General features: G+C 35.7%; 1 protein-coding gene and 1 long non-coding RNA gene across 2 annotated transcripts in view; one reads left to right on the plus strand and one right to left on the minus strand.

Moving 5' to 3' along the window:
• LOC149085419 (uncharacterized) overlaps positions 1-2,009 on the minus strand; it is a 66,198-nt gene extending 64,189 nt beyond the window's left edge. Inside the window, exon 1 of the mRNA XM_089233413.1 lies at positions 1,859-2,009. The gene's annotated coding sequence lies outside the window, so the exon portion shown is untranslated. The remainder of the gene's footprint in view (positions 1-1,858) is intronic.
• Positions 2,010-8,170: 6,161 nt separating this feature from the next.
• Positions 8,171-17,812, plus strand: LOC149085420 (uncharacterized). The gene is made up of 3 exons (XR_016192846.1): positions 8,171-8,302; positions 12,225-12,259; positions 15,653-17,812. It is a non-coding gene; the product is annotated as an uncharacterized LOC149085420 (long non-coding RNA).
• Positions 17,813-18,386: the final 574 nt, after the last annotated feature.

Genomic DNA, 18,386 nt, shown 5'->3' on the forward strand with positions numbered 1-18,386 from the left:
TAATGTTCATAACATTCAAATGTTCATAATGTTCATAACATTCAAATGTTCATAATGTTCATAACATTCAAATGTTCATAATGTTCATAACATTCAAATGTTCATAATGTTCATAACATTCAAATGTTCATAATGTTCATAACATTCAAATGTTCATAATGTTCATAGATAAACATTTTGAGATGGAAAATATTTTGGGGCAAGAACAAAAAAATAGTTTTTCATAAGGAAAAAAATTTTTCAAAATTTTATTGGTAATTTTATTCATGTATGGCACATATATAAAATGGGATTTTAAGTTTTTGAAAAAAAATTCCAGATTAGCACCAAGTGGTCTTTGTTTAACACTTTTTCAAGCTGGGACAGATAGATTTTAAGGTTTTGCTACAATGATTTAAAAAAAAAATTAGATACCATCTGAAACAAATTAAGAAATACCATATGACTGAGAATTAAATGAAGCACTAGAAAAAAATTAAAATTGCTACCAGAGTGCTCTGAAATTTTGTAAAAAAAATTATAAAGCCTTGAAAACGATTTGTACACTTTTTTTGGGAATGATCCATATACAATGCATCATATCGTATGCGGGATCAACCTTTGGAGGAGGCACACAATTTTTCTTCCAGACAAATTTTGAGTTACTACCCTTCAAAAAGCATTTAAATTAACAGAAATTGATTAGTATAGCATATAAAGAGTATTTTCTTTTGATATTTTAATTTTTTCACTGACAATTTTTTTCCTACTTTTAGGTTGGTTTAGGCCCCCAGGTATGCCTCTGAATGCACCTGTTGTAATATTAAGTCTGCAACAAAAATATGTTTCAATGTGTCAGTCTTTTGTTTGATTCTTATGCAATGTCGAAACTGATATTTTGAAAGAAAAGTGATTTGTCCCCTCCAGGAATCGAACCTGGGTCCCCTTGCATACTGGGCAAGTTGGTGTTACACCAACTGTGGCAAAAATTGCTGTAGTTAAGGGAAGCTGCTATGACTCCACTCAGCGCTTCATGCTACTAATGCGTGTTATAAGGAATTGAAAAGTGTCTCTGGTGTATTGGTTAGTGCACTTGCCTGGTATGCAAGGGGACCCGGATTCAATTCCCAGAGAAGACAAATCACTTTTCTTTCCAAATATCAGTTTCGGCATAACATCCAGAAAATTCAATTTCTCAGTATATTTCCGGCCGAAAAAAAAAACATCTCTTCATACTAGAGGTTTGGTTTCCAAATGTTGACAACATTGAATCATCATCGACAGCATAACCAATATCAAACTGTTCTAGAAAAAAATCATTCTTCTTATTAAAAAGGATAAAATCATGTTTCCCAAGTCTTTTTACAAGAAAAACGGTCATCTTTAGCTTTTTGGTGTATTGAAGCTGAGATAGCTCAAAAATTAGATTTCGATGACATTATCAATGATTTTGCTCATATGAAAGTGCGAAAAAAAAACATTTAGCCTATTGTAAGATATTCATGGCAAATTTTACATTACATTTCTCATTTAAAATAGTGCAAAACTTTTGTTTTTTCTTTGTTTTCAAACAACATGTACTATATTTGCTAATGTGCCAAACCTCTTGGGCCACAGTTGCGGGAAGGGGGCTCCCAATACCAGGGGATTCATCAAGTTTTTGTCAGTAATTAGAGATTAATTTAATCGGACGCTGTTAGTAATTAGAGACTATAACAATGTATTTACTGATGATAACTGAGAAGAGAGCAAGAGATTCCACCCAACGTGCGTAGGTTATTTAATAATTTCATGTGGATGATAAGTAAACAAAGGTTTCGCATCTGGCACACGTCAAAAATTCTGAGATTAATACAACCTCAAATAACAAATATATTACCCATAAATCGATAAAATGGATATGAAGTGCACAGGATAATTTGAAAGATAGCACGTATATGAGAAACGTACGACTTCGATATTGCTATTTATATAGTTGATGTAGGAGCAACAGGTTGCATCCCACACGGAAGCTAGGACGGTTCTAACTCAATAACAAAACACAAACAGAAAGTAACACAAAATTCTGTTCCTCATAACCTTTAAAATCTTTATTATTTATTTTCGTCAAATAAAATTAATATTTATCTCTTAAATTTCAAGTTAAAAAAATTAGTTTGTGTGAAGAAAAAAAAATGAAACGTCATTGACTTTTTGAAAGAGCTGAGGATTGTCGCTTTTCGCATATATTTTAATGCACGTCAAGGCCGTCTATAACATCATTTATATCACTGGCTGATAAGGAACGAAGGTTTACGTACGCGCTGCGTGGTTGGTGTTACGCCCCTCTCGCTCTGCGTTTGTGCCTTACCCTTTATTTAATTTTTTACTAGTGTTTCCCTCTTTAAGTACAGTTTTCTTTATTTATTATATTCGTAGGAGTAATTTTATTTAATTTCCTGAAGTGAAGGATCAAGGCTCTTGGTTAGGGCTCTGCCCGTTTCCGGGGTCTAGTTTGACTCCTTCAAATGTGCAGCTATGGCTGTTGAAATAGATACACAGCCAGCGGGCAGTGCAGACAAAGTCTCGTCTACAAGTCATAATTGGAATACTTTATTATCTGATGAAGACATCTTGGACGGTTTTGGTGAGTCCCCTCGCATTTTACTAACTTTCAAGTTTTCGGGTGCAGAAATTATTCCCAGATCCAGGCCTTTGTGCCTGAAAAAGGATATCTGCTCAAAAATCTCTGTTCCTAAACACATCTCGGAGATTCGATTCACACGCTCAAGTGAGCTGTTAATCTCTACGGAAAATATTCACACTGCGAAAGAGATAAAAAAAATAGATATGATTTTGAACATTCCCGTTAAATCGGTCCTTTTGAAGGATTCGATTACCTCCAAATTTTTGCTAAATATTCCGTGTGATATTGCAGTAGTGGAAATTGCGGAAGAACTGCAATCGGAGGGGTTACAGGTCATCGGTATTCGAAGATTTATAAAAGAAAGAATTCCTTTACAAACTGTTCTGGTAACGATTCTTGGTAGGAACATTCCGCTGGAAATAAAGTTATGGTTCTTGATATTTCGACCACGTAAATTTATTGAGCGTCCTAATCAATGCCTTCGCTGCTGGAGCTACTTTCACCGCTCAAAGTTTTGTAGAGTATCATCTCAGATCTGCAAACGATGCGGCCAAAATCATAACCATGAAACCTGCCAAAACCCTATCTCCTGCATTAACTGTAAGGCTTCCACTCATCTTGCCTCTGATCGTCAGTGCCCTGCTTATGTCTTGGAGTCAAAAGCATATCACTATAAAGCCGAACATCATGTTCCAATAAACATCGCTCGAGAAAGATGTAAAATGAATTCCTCTTCATATGCTGCTCGGACCAGCATTTCCATGTCATCTGACTTCAGTGCTCTCAAGGCTGAGATCAGTTCCCTGGTCCAAGCGGAAGTATCTGCCATCAAAGAAATTGTACTTAAAGATCTGAAAATAAGTCTTCAGGAATCGCTGAATGACTCTATTAGAGCGCTTATTCCCGAAATAGTCAATTCGGTTAACCTAGCTGTACATAAGGTGAATATAATACCGCCACTTAATTCGAATGTAAATATGGACACTTCTGGTCCTTCGACTGCTATCTTCAATCAACCTTTGCCCCCTGAGCATAATGATGATAGTGACTTTTCTCAAGATCCTGAATCGAATAAATTCTATACTTCTCCTGCGGAAAGGGTTAAACAAAGACGATTAGCTAAGAGACTGAAAAATGACTTGGCCTCAAATGTTGGAACCTAGTTTTTCACTTAATTTCATTTTTGTCTCCCCCCCCCTTTTTTTTCCCCTCTCGTTTAAAGTTTGTTCCTCGTTTGATCTTTTTTCCTTTCTCTCTGTTATCGAGTTTGATAATGGTTTTTCTTTACCTCATTTAGAGCTGACAAGAGTTCAGTATTCTTATTTTTGTGATCAAATCGAGCTTCGTTTGATTTTTTTTCCCCTCCCTTTCCTATTGTGTTTTTCTCGCTTGATATTTCCTTTTTCTCTCCCAAAAATAAGTGTTGTTTTTTTTGTTTTTTTTTTTTTCTGTGAATTTGATGCTTTTTCCCTCTCTTCAGTTCAATATATTTTTCTAGTTAATCCTTTCCAAAAAAAAAAAATACTATGAATAATATGAATTTTAGAGTTCTTCAATGGAATGTCCGAGGCATCAAGTCCAAGTCAACCTTTATCAGAAATTTTTGTTTAAACTATGATATGTTATGTTTACAGGAGACTTTTCTGGAACCGAAGGACCATTTTTTTCTTGCTGGTTTTCAGATTTTTAGAAATGATCGACTTCTCCCAGGTGGTGGTTTAGTGACCGCGGTAAATTCATCTCTTTCCTCATCTTTGATATGGAAAATTTCGGACCCCTTTTTTGAAATTATGATTGTTCAAGTTTTTCTAAATAATTTTTCTATGTATGTTGTAAATTTTTATCGTCCTCCAGGTGTTTTCAATATCGCTGCTATTGACAATATTTTCTCATACATCTCTGGGAATTTCATCATAATCGGAGATTCCAACAGTCATCATCCAAACTGGGGAGGACATATTGTATCTCCTGCAGGTACTATGTTATTTAATTGGTATCTTAATCATAACCTTTGTCTAGTTCCTCCATTTTGCCCCACCTTTTATAGCAAGGACTCACAATCTTATATCGACTTATGTTTCTGTAGTCCAGGTCTTTATAGATATATTATCTGGACTCCCTGTGAATCCTTATTCAATAGTGATCATTTGCCAATTAAAATTTCCGTCTCTTTGAATAAACAATTCATATCTCAGGAATTCCGTTACATTAAATGGTCAGCAGTAATGGCAGGTCTCTCTGTCATCCCCGCTACTAACGATTTCGACAGTATCTACAATCATGTTGTTTCCATTGTTAACTCAGCTAGGTACTCTGTGTACCGGAAGAAACAACCTTGGCTTAAGTTGGATAAAGAAGGGCGTATTGCTCTTATCGAAAAAAAACGGGCTTTCCGCTTATTTCGCCGTGTGCCCTCTCAGGCCAACTGGATTAAATATAAAAAATTAGCTTCGGTTTTTCGTCGCCACCTTCGCATTCTACGATTGAAGACTCTGGCTCAAGAACTTCATCCTTTTACTCAGCCCTCAGTTCTCTTTTCTGTCTTGCGTAGACACCGTTATATCGTGGCGAAAACTTGGGATGATTCCCGGCATATTTTCAAGATTGCTAATAATAGTTATGTCGAGCCTCTCGTACAGATCCAACTTTTAAAATTTTACCACTTCTCTTCACCTGGCCGATCTCAAACCGTTACTTTTTATGGTCCTCCTCGTGAGTTCCAGGCTCAGATGGATGCACCGTTCACTCCCACGGAAATTCGTAGAGCCATTTGTTCTGGTCGTTCAACTACCCCTGGTCCAGATGGTGTTCCATTGAAGGTGTACAAACTCCTTCCAAATAAGGGGATTGAATTTCTGAATGCTTTTAATACCCTTTGGTCTTCATCGCTGGTGCCGCCGTCTTTTAAAGAAGGACGTATTATTTTTATTCCAAAGTCAGGAAAACCAACTACTGATCCGAAGAACTTTCGTCCTCTGACCCTTATAAACACTATTAGCAAAATCTTTGAGAGAATCATTCTTTTTAGGATCACCTGGATTGCATTACGATTTGAGCTCTTTCCAAAAAATTTTTATGGTTTTCGACCAAAAACTGGTGCTGAGATTTGCATGAAAGATATGGTGTCCTCTATTTCATATGCCCTCCAAAGGGGCTATACTAGCTACATTATTGCTCTAGATTTGAGAGCTGCTTATGATTCTGTGAGGCATGATTTGCTCATTGCCAAATTAGCCCGCTTGGGCTTTCATGGTAAATTTTTAACTTGGCTCTTTAATTATCTCTCGAACCGTAAACATGTCATTCATTGGAGGGGTTCCAGATCTGGTGCCTTTGCTCCCAACTGCGGTCTTTTACAGGGTTCTACCCTCTCCCCAGTACTTTTCACCCTGTTCACATTAGATATAACCTCATATATTAATTCTGACATTAAGTTTTTTATGTATGCTGATGATATTTTCCTTCAGATGAATGCGTTAGATGGGAAGTATGCTGAGTTCAGATTGATGAACACCTTGCCTAACATTCTCAGATGGGCTGAAAATAGTGGATTGTGCATCTCTCTATCCAAATCTCGTTTTTCTATTTTTTCACGGAGACGACCTCCATACTTTCCTTCTTTCAACATTAATGGCGAATCCATTCCGTTTGATCCGTACTTGAAAGTTCTGGGTGTTCATCTGGATTGTACTCTCACCTGGAAAAAACAATTATCATCTCTGCGTTCTAAGGGCACTCTATATTTAAACATTTGTCGCTCCATCTCTCACTCATCAAGAAATATTCCTTGCAAGTTCCTCAAACCTGTGCTAATGAGCATCATTGGAGGTACCATTGGTTACGGAGCTGTGGCCTGGTTTAATGCAGCCAAATCTTCTCTCACCAAGATAAACACAATCTATAACTCCTCGATGAGATCTATCTTAGGCCTCCCTACGTCAACTCGCATAGATAAACTCAGAACCATTCTCGCCCTACCCTCCTTTCAGGATTCCATTCTCTTCAGGATTGGGTTATCTTGTATTTCTGCCACAGCCTCTCCCACGCAGGGTCACTCTAACCATATAGATTCGGGTTTTTGTCGCCTCTCGCCATCTTTGGCTAGGAAAATATCACAGTTCAATAATACCATTGGTTTTTCCCACAGGTCCATGCTGCGTCCAATTTATTCTTTTTGGCCGTGGATACCCTCAAATATCTATTTCATATCGGAGGGTCTTAACTTTCAAAAAACTAAGTCTACCATCCCTTATCAAACAATATTCCAAGAGTACATTGAGTCTCTGCCGCTGAATGCTCATGTAATTGCTACGGATGCGTCTAAATCATCTCAAGTGGTTTGTGGAGCTTTCTGTTTGGTTACAAAAGTTATCAAGTCTTGGTTCATTAATAAAGACTCCTCAGTTTTCACTGCGGAGGCCCTTGCTATTACTTTAGGTCTTAGATCCTTCATTCAATCGTCTAATTCTTCAATATTCATATTTACGGATTCCAAATCAGTCATCATGGCTCTCGACAATTTCTCTATTCATTCATCTACGGTGACTCACCTACTGTATGCTCAACTGGTTCATACTAGTTCTTTGGTTAACAGCATATCACTAATCTGGGTCCCAAGTCATTCGGGCATTGCCATTAATGAAACTATTGACAATCATGTTCGTACTGTAGCTTCTACTACTGTTGATCTTCTACCTTCTAGCCTTTATGTAGAGGACATTCGTTCTCTTTACTATCGCCACTTCAAGGAAAATATTCGCAATGCTCTTTTCTTATCTATTCCTGAGTTTAGCTCCTTCTATAACTGCTGCCAGAACTTCTCCCCTTTGTTTTCGAATAGAAGGTTGGAATGTTTATTTTACAAACTTATTTGCAATAGAGCTCCCTTGAACGAATACCTACATCGTATTAAGAAAATGGCTAACCCTCTCTGTCTACAATGCAAGATTCCTGAAACTTCCTCTCACTTTTTGTTTTCTTGTATTAGGTTCTCCCAGGTTCGGTTCTCAACTTTTAATTCTCTTTCTCCACCAGTTAGGTGTTGGTCCGAGTTCTGTTCAGGCAGACCTGAGAACATTATCTGTTGCTTTGAGAGGTTTGTTACCCTTAGTCAACGATTTTCTTGAGTTTTTATTTCTTGTTTTTTTTCTCTCCCCCTCTTTCTTTCTCTCGTTTGGTTTTTTGTCCTTTTCTACCTTGGTTGTTTGGTTTCATTTTTTGTTACCACACACTCATCCAGGGACTCCATGTCATCATATCATTTTAAAGCGGCTTAGCATCGTCCCCTAAGCCTGAAGACTTCTTCTCCATCTCATATAACATCTCCATCTGCGTTTGTTTCGTCTGGTTTGTGTTTTTTTTTTTTTTCTTTTTTTCATACCCTTCTGAAGAAGAAGGAAGAATGGAAATTGCTGAAATTTCTATGTGTTCTGTGATTGTTGAAAGCTCTTTCGTTAGTACATTTTTATAACATATTCTATGCTCTTGTGGAAGTTTCTTTCTCTAACAGGGGATGGCCCGAAGGCATAAAGCCCTGTATAATTGAAGAAGAAGAAGAAGAAGAAGACTGGCTGATAAAACAAAATTGTTTAACGGTATAGAGGACACTAATCATTCAAGTTAAGTCAAAATTGTTTAACTGGAGTTAAAAAAGGAAGAATATAAATTGAAAAACATTCAAACTTGAAGGCATTTAAGGTGGGTTTAAAGTTGGAGTTTACTCTATATTCATTTATTTATTTATTTTTTTTACAATTTTAACAATTGAGATTGTGGTTGTGTCTGTGCTTGTTGATATTTGATAAGTATAGATGTAATGAATATAATTCAATGTTGTGAAATTTATTTGATTTTATGAAGTTTAACTGGTTGACTAGGCAAAAAAGTTCTACCTTTGATTTTCAGTGTCTCATTATTTTTTTGGTTTAGGAAATATTAATTTGAAACATTTATTGAGGAATCCTCTCTCTGAGCATTGCACAATATATAATTATTTTCAAGAAATCAATTAATTGTAGTTAGAAATTTAATTTATGTCAATCGCACATAGCAGTAAAAGGGTTTAATTTTTAATATCAAAGTGTTGGTTTTTTTTCAGTTAGCTATTTTTGATTTCTGGTTGTTATTTTGTGGGAAGCATGCTAATTTATTTTTTGTATACTATACAGTGAAACTCCAAACTAACGATATTCAAGGGATCAGCAAAATGTATCATTATAGATAGAATATATTAACATATAAAGTGCATCTGAACCAGGGAATAATATTGTTATATAGGTAATTATTGTTGCAGTCATACTCGCTTATAACAAACATGGAGCTTAAAAATTTTCATGTGAAACAAATTTTGGAATAGTTATAGTATAAGTGAATTGTTGGAGATTTTTTATTTGGTGAGATAACATCCAAAAGCATGATGAGAATTCGCCAAGAGTGAAACAGAGTCATGCTTTCCGACATCTTTCTTGCCAAAGAAAGAAACTGCCACAAAGAGGGTAACACTATGGCTGTTAAAACTGAAAAATCATGATAGAAACAAGCAATAATAACATTCTCTGACTAAATAAGGGATCAAGATTAACACTAAAACTACCACTGTCTTTTTGACCTCTATTGCAAAAATTTGTGATACTGTTATAAATGTTGATGCATTTTTAGATTAAACCAAGTGGCATAAGAACTAGGCTTGCCTGTTTTGAAATATTGTTGTATGAGGGTTGTTAGGGAAACGGCCCCTCCCCATTTCTCCAATCCCGTGAGAAGAAGTACCGTATATACTCGTGTATAAGCTGACCCCCCCCCCCCCACTTCAGGACCACCAAAACCGCAATAAATTGAAAACCTGTGTATAAGCCAACCCCAAAAAATCCATGCATTTTAGAGAAAAAAATTATTATATTTTCATGCAAAATGAGTAACTTGCAGAAGTTTACAATAGAAAATGATTCAAACTTTTTACTTCGTTTCTTCTGAGTCTCCAAGTTCATGGTAATCTATCAGATCATCATAGGGGTGCGGTATCTTCACCTATGTGAAATCAAAAAAACATCAAGCATGTGTCACAAAAAGTCATGTGTTCTTTAAAAATTGATGCTTTTTTCCTTCATCTTCCAATGATTTTGGGGTCATTCGCACAGAATGTTTGTTCACATCGTTTCAGATAGAACATAATATATATATATTTATATTTTTAGATCTCACCATTGAAGTTTTGGCTTCCAATTTCACATGTTTTTTGTGTAGGAATTTTATTCCCAAGGGTTTAATTTACATGTGTGTAAAATCTGTATTTTATTTGACTTCAATTTTTGAGTAGGGATTTTATTCCCTATGCTTCAACTTTTATGTGTGGAAAAATCCCTTTTGTATTTATTAGGGAGTGGGTTTAGTATAAAATACGGATCCGTGCGAAAATCTCCCTAATTTTCATTTTCGAAAGTTGACAGCTATGAAATAGTAATTATGTATCTTATTTTTTCAGAAAAGAACATGTGCTTTATTTATAGGGGGCAGTGGGACATATCCCAGAGGTGGGATGAAATTTTGGGAATGGATGGTTAAGAAAATTTGAATAGAATGGGAGGAGGGCTGCAAAATCATAAATCTGCTTCTGGTTGTATTCACCTGTTTGTGCTTCAAATGCAGTCACCTCTCATTATAACGACCCCCTTTGTTTTACGGAAAACAGAGGTTATATTGAGAGGTTGTTATATCAGATGTGTTCAAAAAATTCCGCAATAGTGCTCTGATATAGTGCTCTGTGTATTTTGGGAATGGATGGTCAAGAAAATTGGAATAAAATGGGAGGAGGGTGGCAAAATCATAAATCTGCTTCTGGTTGTTTCCATTTGTTTGTGCTTCAAATATAGTCGCCTCTCATTATAACGACCCCCTTCGTCTCACAGAAAGCCGAAGTTATATCGGGAGGTCTTCATATTGAACGTTTTCAAAAATGTCATAAAATTCAGCTTTTCCGCTTTTTTGAACTGTTGTAATTTCCATTCTGTGATCAACTATGTGAAGAAGGAAACCCCAACTCTTCTTTTTTCATAATTGAATCATGGTTTTTAATTATGGGGAACAATGTACCTTTTAGAATATTCAATGATTCAGCTTTTTTAGCTTTTGACATTAATTTCTTGTCAACTTCTATCAAAACTTTCAATTTGAGTTCTATAAAGATATAGTGCTCTGTGTATTTAAGACAGCCATGTTGCATGTATAATTTTCAGAATGAAAACATAAGTTCACTTCTGGTGGCAGTGTCAGCAATTGTGAGCTTTGGCCTGAATTAGGTCCAACAGTCCATGTATGATCCCATTCAGTGCACAAGAGCTCCGAGGAAAGAGAGATATTTGTTGCCTTTGTAGTCTAGTGATCGGTTTGATTCTCCGCATAGGCAGTTGAATTTTCTCTCTAAGATAAACTATATCTTCGCATCATCCAGCTGTTAAAAACCTTCACTTATCTGTATATTCTTCTATCGAGAAATATAGGCAGAGATAGACTTGGAAGTCTGGGGGGGGGGAAACACGGTCATTATTGCTGTTGGGACACGATGATGATGTCAATTCATATATACATATATACATTAGATCAGTCTACTCTACCTTTGACGCTGGGGTGGGGGGACGATGCCCTCCCATGCCCCTCTATCTCTGCCCATGTCAAGAAATTAAGTGAAATTGCAAAAAATCAACCACATGAGAAGCCAGAGTGAGCCACAATGCGAGAAAACAAAACATAATCATTATCCAGTCGATTCGCTAGTCCTGTTTTCAGTGAGGCAGCTACTTAACCACAGAGTTTTTCATAGAAGTTACAACGCTTTATCTTTTCTTCTCCAAGCATCAAAGGTCTAGGTCAAACACACTCAATGATAGACTTTCCCATTTCTTTGCAAAAAAAGGGGAGGTGAGCTGAGTTCAGTCATTGTAATGGATTGAGTGATATTTACTGGTCATTATGTTGGATGAACAATAACACTGCAGAAATAGGAAAAATAATTGGGACTTGACATAATGGTCATTATAATGAGCATCTACTGTACAAAATCTGAAGTCACAATAGGTAAATAGTCTACCAAGGTGTCTAGAAAAAAATAAAGGAAGAAGAAAGGGGGGGGGTAAAATATAAAAAAGATATGAAAAAAAATAGCTGAAATATATGAATAGTAAAAAAATAACATTTGAAAACAGAACATGAAAAAAAAATTTCCTGTTGTGTTGATCCGGGTTTCCTGTTTTACACATGGATGTTTGTATGAAGCTATATAGGATGGGTTTTTAACTGTTGGTTCTTGTGTAGTTATGCTTGTGTATGTAAATGGTTATTTCATACACTCTGTTCACACATTAAACTATTGCTATATTATATATGACTCTATTAATGATTATAAGAATATTTAATAATATCTAAAAAATATTTCCCACTGTGATCTTGTAACATTGATTATAATTAACCTAAGACTGTGGGTGAGGAGTTGAATATTTACATCTTTCATTTCTTTTACATTTAATAATGAATTTTTGTTCCTTGTATTATTTTCAATTTCATCTTACAGTTCAGTATAAAGTATTTTTGATTTATATGAAGCTATGCTTACTTTTATTCTCCTTAGGAGTTGACACTGATTTACCGAAGACTAGCCAACAGGTAAATAGAAAATTTGAAGGAAAAAACTTTGTGTGTGAGGGAGAATATTCTCCCACACACACAATCCCCTTCATAATTATATTTTGTTCTGGGTGATATGAAAGACTGTATATCTCAACCATTTGATCTACCAAAACTGTGGTTTCTCATCAGGACTGTAATTAGGAATCTGAGTCATTTTTTCAGGAGGATCATAAATGGTGTTTTCAGCATGGTGTTTCAGTTGGGAGCAAACATAGTTTTTCAATCCCCTCCACCAATAAGGTGGACACACACAAGCAATCAAATCAACCAAATGGCCCAGAACAGATCCAAGACTCATCATGTGTGGGTGAGAAAATTAAATGGATTGGTGTGGATCGGCATCACCGGTTTGATTTTCGTAGAATCTAAAATACATGATGTTGAGTCATCTGGCCAAGGCTCAGTCTTAAAATCGCCTACACACGAGCAATTGAATTGGCCAAATGGCTCCCCTTCGATCTAACTGAAATGAATTGGTGTGGATCGGCAGGCCCGGTTGGATTTTTGTCTAGTCCAAAATACACAGAGCCATACCATGCGTGGGAAATCTCCTCACCAAATATAGTAGGAAAACTCACCAGCCTTGCTGTGGTTGAGAATTCCTGGTCCAACATTTTTCAGTATGAAATCAGATCTACAATCGGAAAGTATAGCCTGTTCAAGCGAATGCGATTTTGTCCTCTATGTTATTGAAAATTATAAACAAGAGCCATCACTACACATAACAAGCATTACAGAGAAACAAAAAACTTCACGTCAGGTTTCACTACACGTACACTCGCATTCCCGCATGTACCGATTCGTTGGGGGTTCCGCGGGGGGTGGGCGGGGTGCATGTGTGGTGTAGCAGTAGTAGGTAGGGCCTCCAAAAAGTGGCTCGGGATCCATGATGTTCTTAAGTCAGCCACCTTGTTGGGCAATTTGCCTGTTGTGGCGTGGTATTTGTATTTGTATTATTTATATATGTCTGTGGCCAATACTTGTTTCTAGCATGGGCAAACATAGCCCAAGGGCCCACAAATGTTTAGGGCCCCCAAAATTTGCTGTATTTCATATTTTCGCCTTCCCCCCCCCCTTTTTTGTAGAATATTACTATTTTCTCATCTTGTTGATTTTTTGAATTCATGAGGGTGCAAAATAAGCAAAAACTATTGCATACTTCAGAATTTGTTATAGTAATTATATATAATTGTTATGCAATAAATCAAATCATGATACTCTGTAACTATGCTTCAAAGAATGTTATATAGAAATAAGGGGGCTCTCTTCTGAATTTTTGTGTGCCCAGGGTCCAAACTTATGAGGAACAGGACCTGTCTGTGGCAAGCTGAGCCGCAACTAAGATTTTTGTGGGAGACAAAAAAAACATGATTTTCTGTCCCTCCACTGTAAACTTTGATGATTTTATAGCCTAACTTTTTCCCCCTCTCCAAAATATGCTGCCCTCTAAAGTTTGCAGTCCCAGTGGCAAAAGACGAATGCATGATTATGATGGTAAAGTTGAAAGAAAGCATGCCCTCTTGACGATATACTGGAGTTATTGGTTTCAATTATACTGGTGGCTCGCCCCATATTTGTGTCCTTTCTCTTGGTCATTGGAGTGAAATTTTGAGCATCATATTGTATGTCACCTCATCCAGTAATTTTGCCAATCAACAGGCTCTAGCGAGAGTTATTTGACTAAATTTTAATGAGTTTTGTAGTAAATAATTGTTTTGTAGCTGAAAGCCATCATTTCTGCGCCATTTAGTTTTCAGTTTTCTTTTCTTATTATAATTGCAAACTCCAGCAACAGTTGACTATACAGCTAAGGGCGGTTTTTGAATTTTTCAGTACAAAACCATGGAGAATTTTTTATCTGCTATGTATATACAGGGTGTCCCATAAGTGGCACTGTCTTTATCTTATCAACCGTCCATTGTAGAGGTATGATTCCAATTTAAATAACGCTGAACAGCCATTCAAAAATTACCCTGTACCAGTTTTTAGAAGGAAAATACAATGTGCAACAAAAAAAATCAAAATTTTTATATGGTTCCCCTATGCTCTAACTTCGAATTACAAAGTTGTTGCCTTATCTCTCCTGATGCCACTGCAATATTCACAGAGAGATTCAAATTCAAAAAACAGAGGAAATTTGGGAAAGAACAGGCATTAAATGCAGAAAAACCATTTTACCGACATTTAGCATGCTGTTCTTTCCCAAATTTCCTCTGTTTTTTTTATTTGAATGTCTCTGTGAATATTGCACTTAGAAACATGAAATTTTTTTTGGTATCAGGAGAGACAGGACAAGAACTTTCTAATTGGAAGTTAGAGCACAGAGGGGCTGCATAAAAATTTAGATTTTTTATTTTGTTACACACTGTATTTTCACTCGCAAAACTAGTACAGGGTAATTTTTGAATGGCTGTTGAGCATTTTTAAATTGGAATTGTACCTCTATGACAGACGGTTGATCAGATAAAGGCCATGCTAGCACTTGCAGGATACTCTATAGACTGCGATTATACCTTACCTTGCAAAATTTTATAGACTACATGAAAAGCGATATTCACATTGCTTGTGTCTAGAGGGTTAAATTTATGAATTCCTTCTCGTTCATAGTCGGGATTGACACAAGCAGATACATACTTCTCGAACAGGATGGGGGGGGGGGGGAGGGTGAATTTCTTGGATAGTGAATGGGGGCACGAATGTTCAACCCTGCCCACTGACCTATGCCAATCACACAATTTTTTTAAATGGGGGGGGGGGGTGGGGAATCACCCCCATTCTAAAAAAAATTATGACTTATTTTCTTATTTTTTCTCTCTAGATATTCTTTGCCCCTTTTTAGCAGCTCAATACATATTTTGTCTAGGTACATCCTTTAGTAAGTGAACTTGTATAATTCATGCTCACTTCCACCTTTTATTGCAGTTTGATTTTATTTTCAGTTACCTGTTTATTTCGTCCTAAGAAATTCACCATGATATTACCTTTTTCACAGAAAAAGATATACACCACACCATAAAATATAATCAGCATAAATTTTAGATTTATGGGAAAAATTCCAATTAATTTAGTTTTTTAAAATTAGTTTGTTGTGCTTAGATTTACACAGATATTCGGCCGAACCAAATATTCTGCATAAGGGCCAAATAGCAGTTGAATATTTGTCTCATCTCTAATGGCTAAAAATATATGAAAATATGAGGATGTCTCATAAAATACCATTTATATGGTCACTCTAATCATATATTATCGTCATCAAGCATTCTTGCATACTAAGTGGTTTTAACCAGTACTTTAATATTTTGACTTCAATTTGTTTTACTTTGTTCTGTTCAGATTTTTTAAAAATTATGATATTTTTTGTTTTTTCAGACTGATCTAGTATCAGAATGTCATCTTGGAAAGAATGGTTGGATGACATAGTAAAATGGGCTGCCACAAGCCCATGGGAATTCATATTTTATGTTCTTCTTGCTCTTTCACCATTCTTTTTTGCAAATGCAATTTTATCTTGGAAATTAGCAAAACATATTGAGTCAGAAAATAAAAAAAGAAACAGAAAATCTAGAGCAAATGCCAATATGTCAGAAGTCCGGAAGTCAAAAAACAATTGAAAGGTTTAAAATATGTATGTATATATTGATCATTTGAGATAGAGGTTTTCAACTTTTAATCAACATCATAATTCATAATTGAGGTCATATAGTACTAAAAGTACCTTGAGTACTCAAAAAGTACTCTGCTCTGCTTCATATTGCAAAATATTTTCACATTGACAGAGCTTTCACAGCTAGAGGGAACTAACTACTTAATTTTTATAATTCCACCATGCCTTTTACTAGATCATAATCAAAAACACAACATGTCTGTGTGGTAATGCTTTAAATTGTTTAGAAACCTCTGACTCAAATGTTTGTTAAATTTTGTACTTTTTTTATGGATATATATTAAATTGAAAAAACATTTTGGTGTGTCACACGAAACATTTTACATATGCTTAGTACAAAAAGTCTTCAAGTACTCATAACTTCTAACTTGTTCTTTTTAGTATGTTTTGATTTTTGGTGTACAACTGTATATGAAGAAATTGTGTTTAACAGAAGTTATTATTTTTTTTATGTTCTTCATATCATCACTACTTAACTATCACAAGTGTTTTCTCACAGTGGAAGAGTATATCTGGATTGAAAAAATGCAAAATAATCAATTAAGAATTACTAAAAATAAATTACTAGGGCTAAGTCATAATCATTTGAAATAAAAGTGTTATTTTTTTTTCAACACTTATTTATTAAAATTTTTGATAGGGGCCATTCAAGTATTACGCCATCATCGATGGGGGGGAAGGGGGTTTCCGATTTGCTGACTTTTGATGACAGGGGGGGAGGGGGTTTTGGATAATGCTTACTTCATCAACCACACTCTATGAAAATATGAGTTGGATTCAGAGGGGCAGAGCTGATGACGAAATTTTTCTGACAATGGGGGGGGGGGGAGGGACTCAGCGTTTTGCTGACAAGGGGGGGTCAAAAATGGCTAAAAATTTGCTTACGTAATACTTGAACGGCCCCATAGAGTTAAAAAACGCATTAATTTTTATTATAGATGGGACCTTTTTTTGAGATGGAAAAAAAAGTGTTAATATATTTATATGTATAACAAACTAAACTTCTCAAATGTGGAGGGTTATAGGGGGACGTTCTACTGCTCCAAATGACACAAAATTTGGACATCAGATGATGCAATTATCGATTATATTTATGAAATAGTACAAAAATTCAAAGATAAGTGGAGCTGTCGCTTGAGAAATAATTCTACAGATGTTCAATGTGTCTTCCTTGGTTTTCTACAAAACTTTCTAATCGCAAGTGAACAACCCTCAACCCTGCTGCATATGAAAGACAGTGTCCAGATGCATGTTTTAGGGCAGTGTTTCTCAAACTTTTCTCACCCGCAGCCTTGCCCAATTCATGATTCATCTGTGGTTCCCCAGAATAGTTTAATAGACATTTTCACGTATAAAAGAACCACTTCAATGCATAAATAGGCATACAAATCAATATCTCCAGCTTGCCCTGATGCCCCTAGAAGCCACGATGCACACTTTTAGAAACATTATTCCAGGGATTAATGCAGAATTAATGTGTTCAGCTCTGGAAGTCATGGCTGATACCTAAGGGGAATGTTGAACATCTTCAAAATAATTTGTTGAGTGGAGTTGCATTGGCAAATATTTGTACTGATTATATATTTAATAGATGGCAAGCTGTCGAATTCTATTTATCTGTTGAGTTTTATTTTAATTATGTTTCTGCTGAGCTTTTCCAGCCTATAGTACAATACTGAAAACATTCAAATACTGTGTTACTTTAAAGTTAAGTCATTGAGTGAGTGTAATATACTTCATATGTGTTCACAATGCATCATGCCATCTCATGAATTGTTGTAATCATCCATCTTTTCTCGTGATGTGTATTTATTTCTTGCTAAATATGGAATTTTATTGAAGTAAATAATGCAATTTATGATCAACACCAATATTTCTATGAAGTATTAATTTTATATATATATATTTTGTGGGGGGGGGGGTTGCTGTTTTATTTATCACAGTGAAACCTCGATAGAATGATACTCTGCGGACCAAGAAAAAATATTGTTGTAGAGGGATCATTAAATTATATTGAGAAGTATTCAACATAAGAGTATAAATATTCCAAATAAAAATTGAAAAAATATCCTTGTAGAGGGATTTATCGTTATATTGAGTATCGTCATAGCAAGGTTTCACTGTATATTATTTCTTTTCAAATTATTAAAATGATATTTTATTCCTAAATATTGAAAGAAACTTTGGTTCTCAAGATAGCAAAGTTGGCACATAATGAGTACCAATTGGCGTAATTGATTAAGCTCTGAAATGTACTCTTTATGAAACTCTAAAACTGCTAGACATTTTCCAGACTAGCATTTAGGTATATAATATGAGGTGTCACAATGTGTACGCCATGCCAGAATTATGCGGATTCTGATAGAGTTGGAGTTGAGCATTTTGATGGGTAACATGGGGAGGGTCTCTGAATAGAGCGTCACACACAGTCTAATTCTG

The sequence above is a fragment of the Pholcus phalangioides genome, unplaced genomic scaffold (assembly GCF_987345545.1).
Source record: "Pholcus phalangioides strain wild (caught in Gottingen) unplaced genomic scaffold, Ppha-v1.0 ptg000007l_1, whole genome shotgun sequence".
NCBI classification, from domain to species: Eukaryota; Metazoa; Arthropoda; class Arachnida; order Araneae; family Pholcidae; genus Pholcus; species Pholcus phalangioides.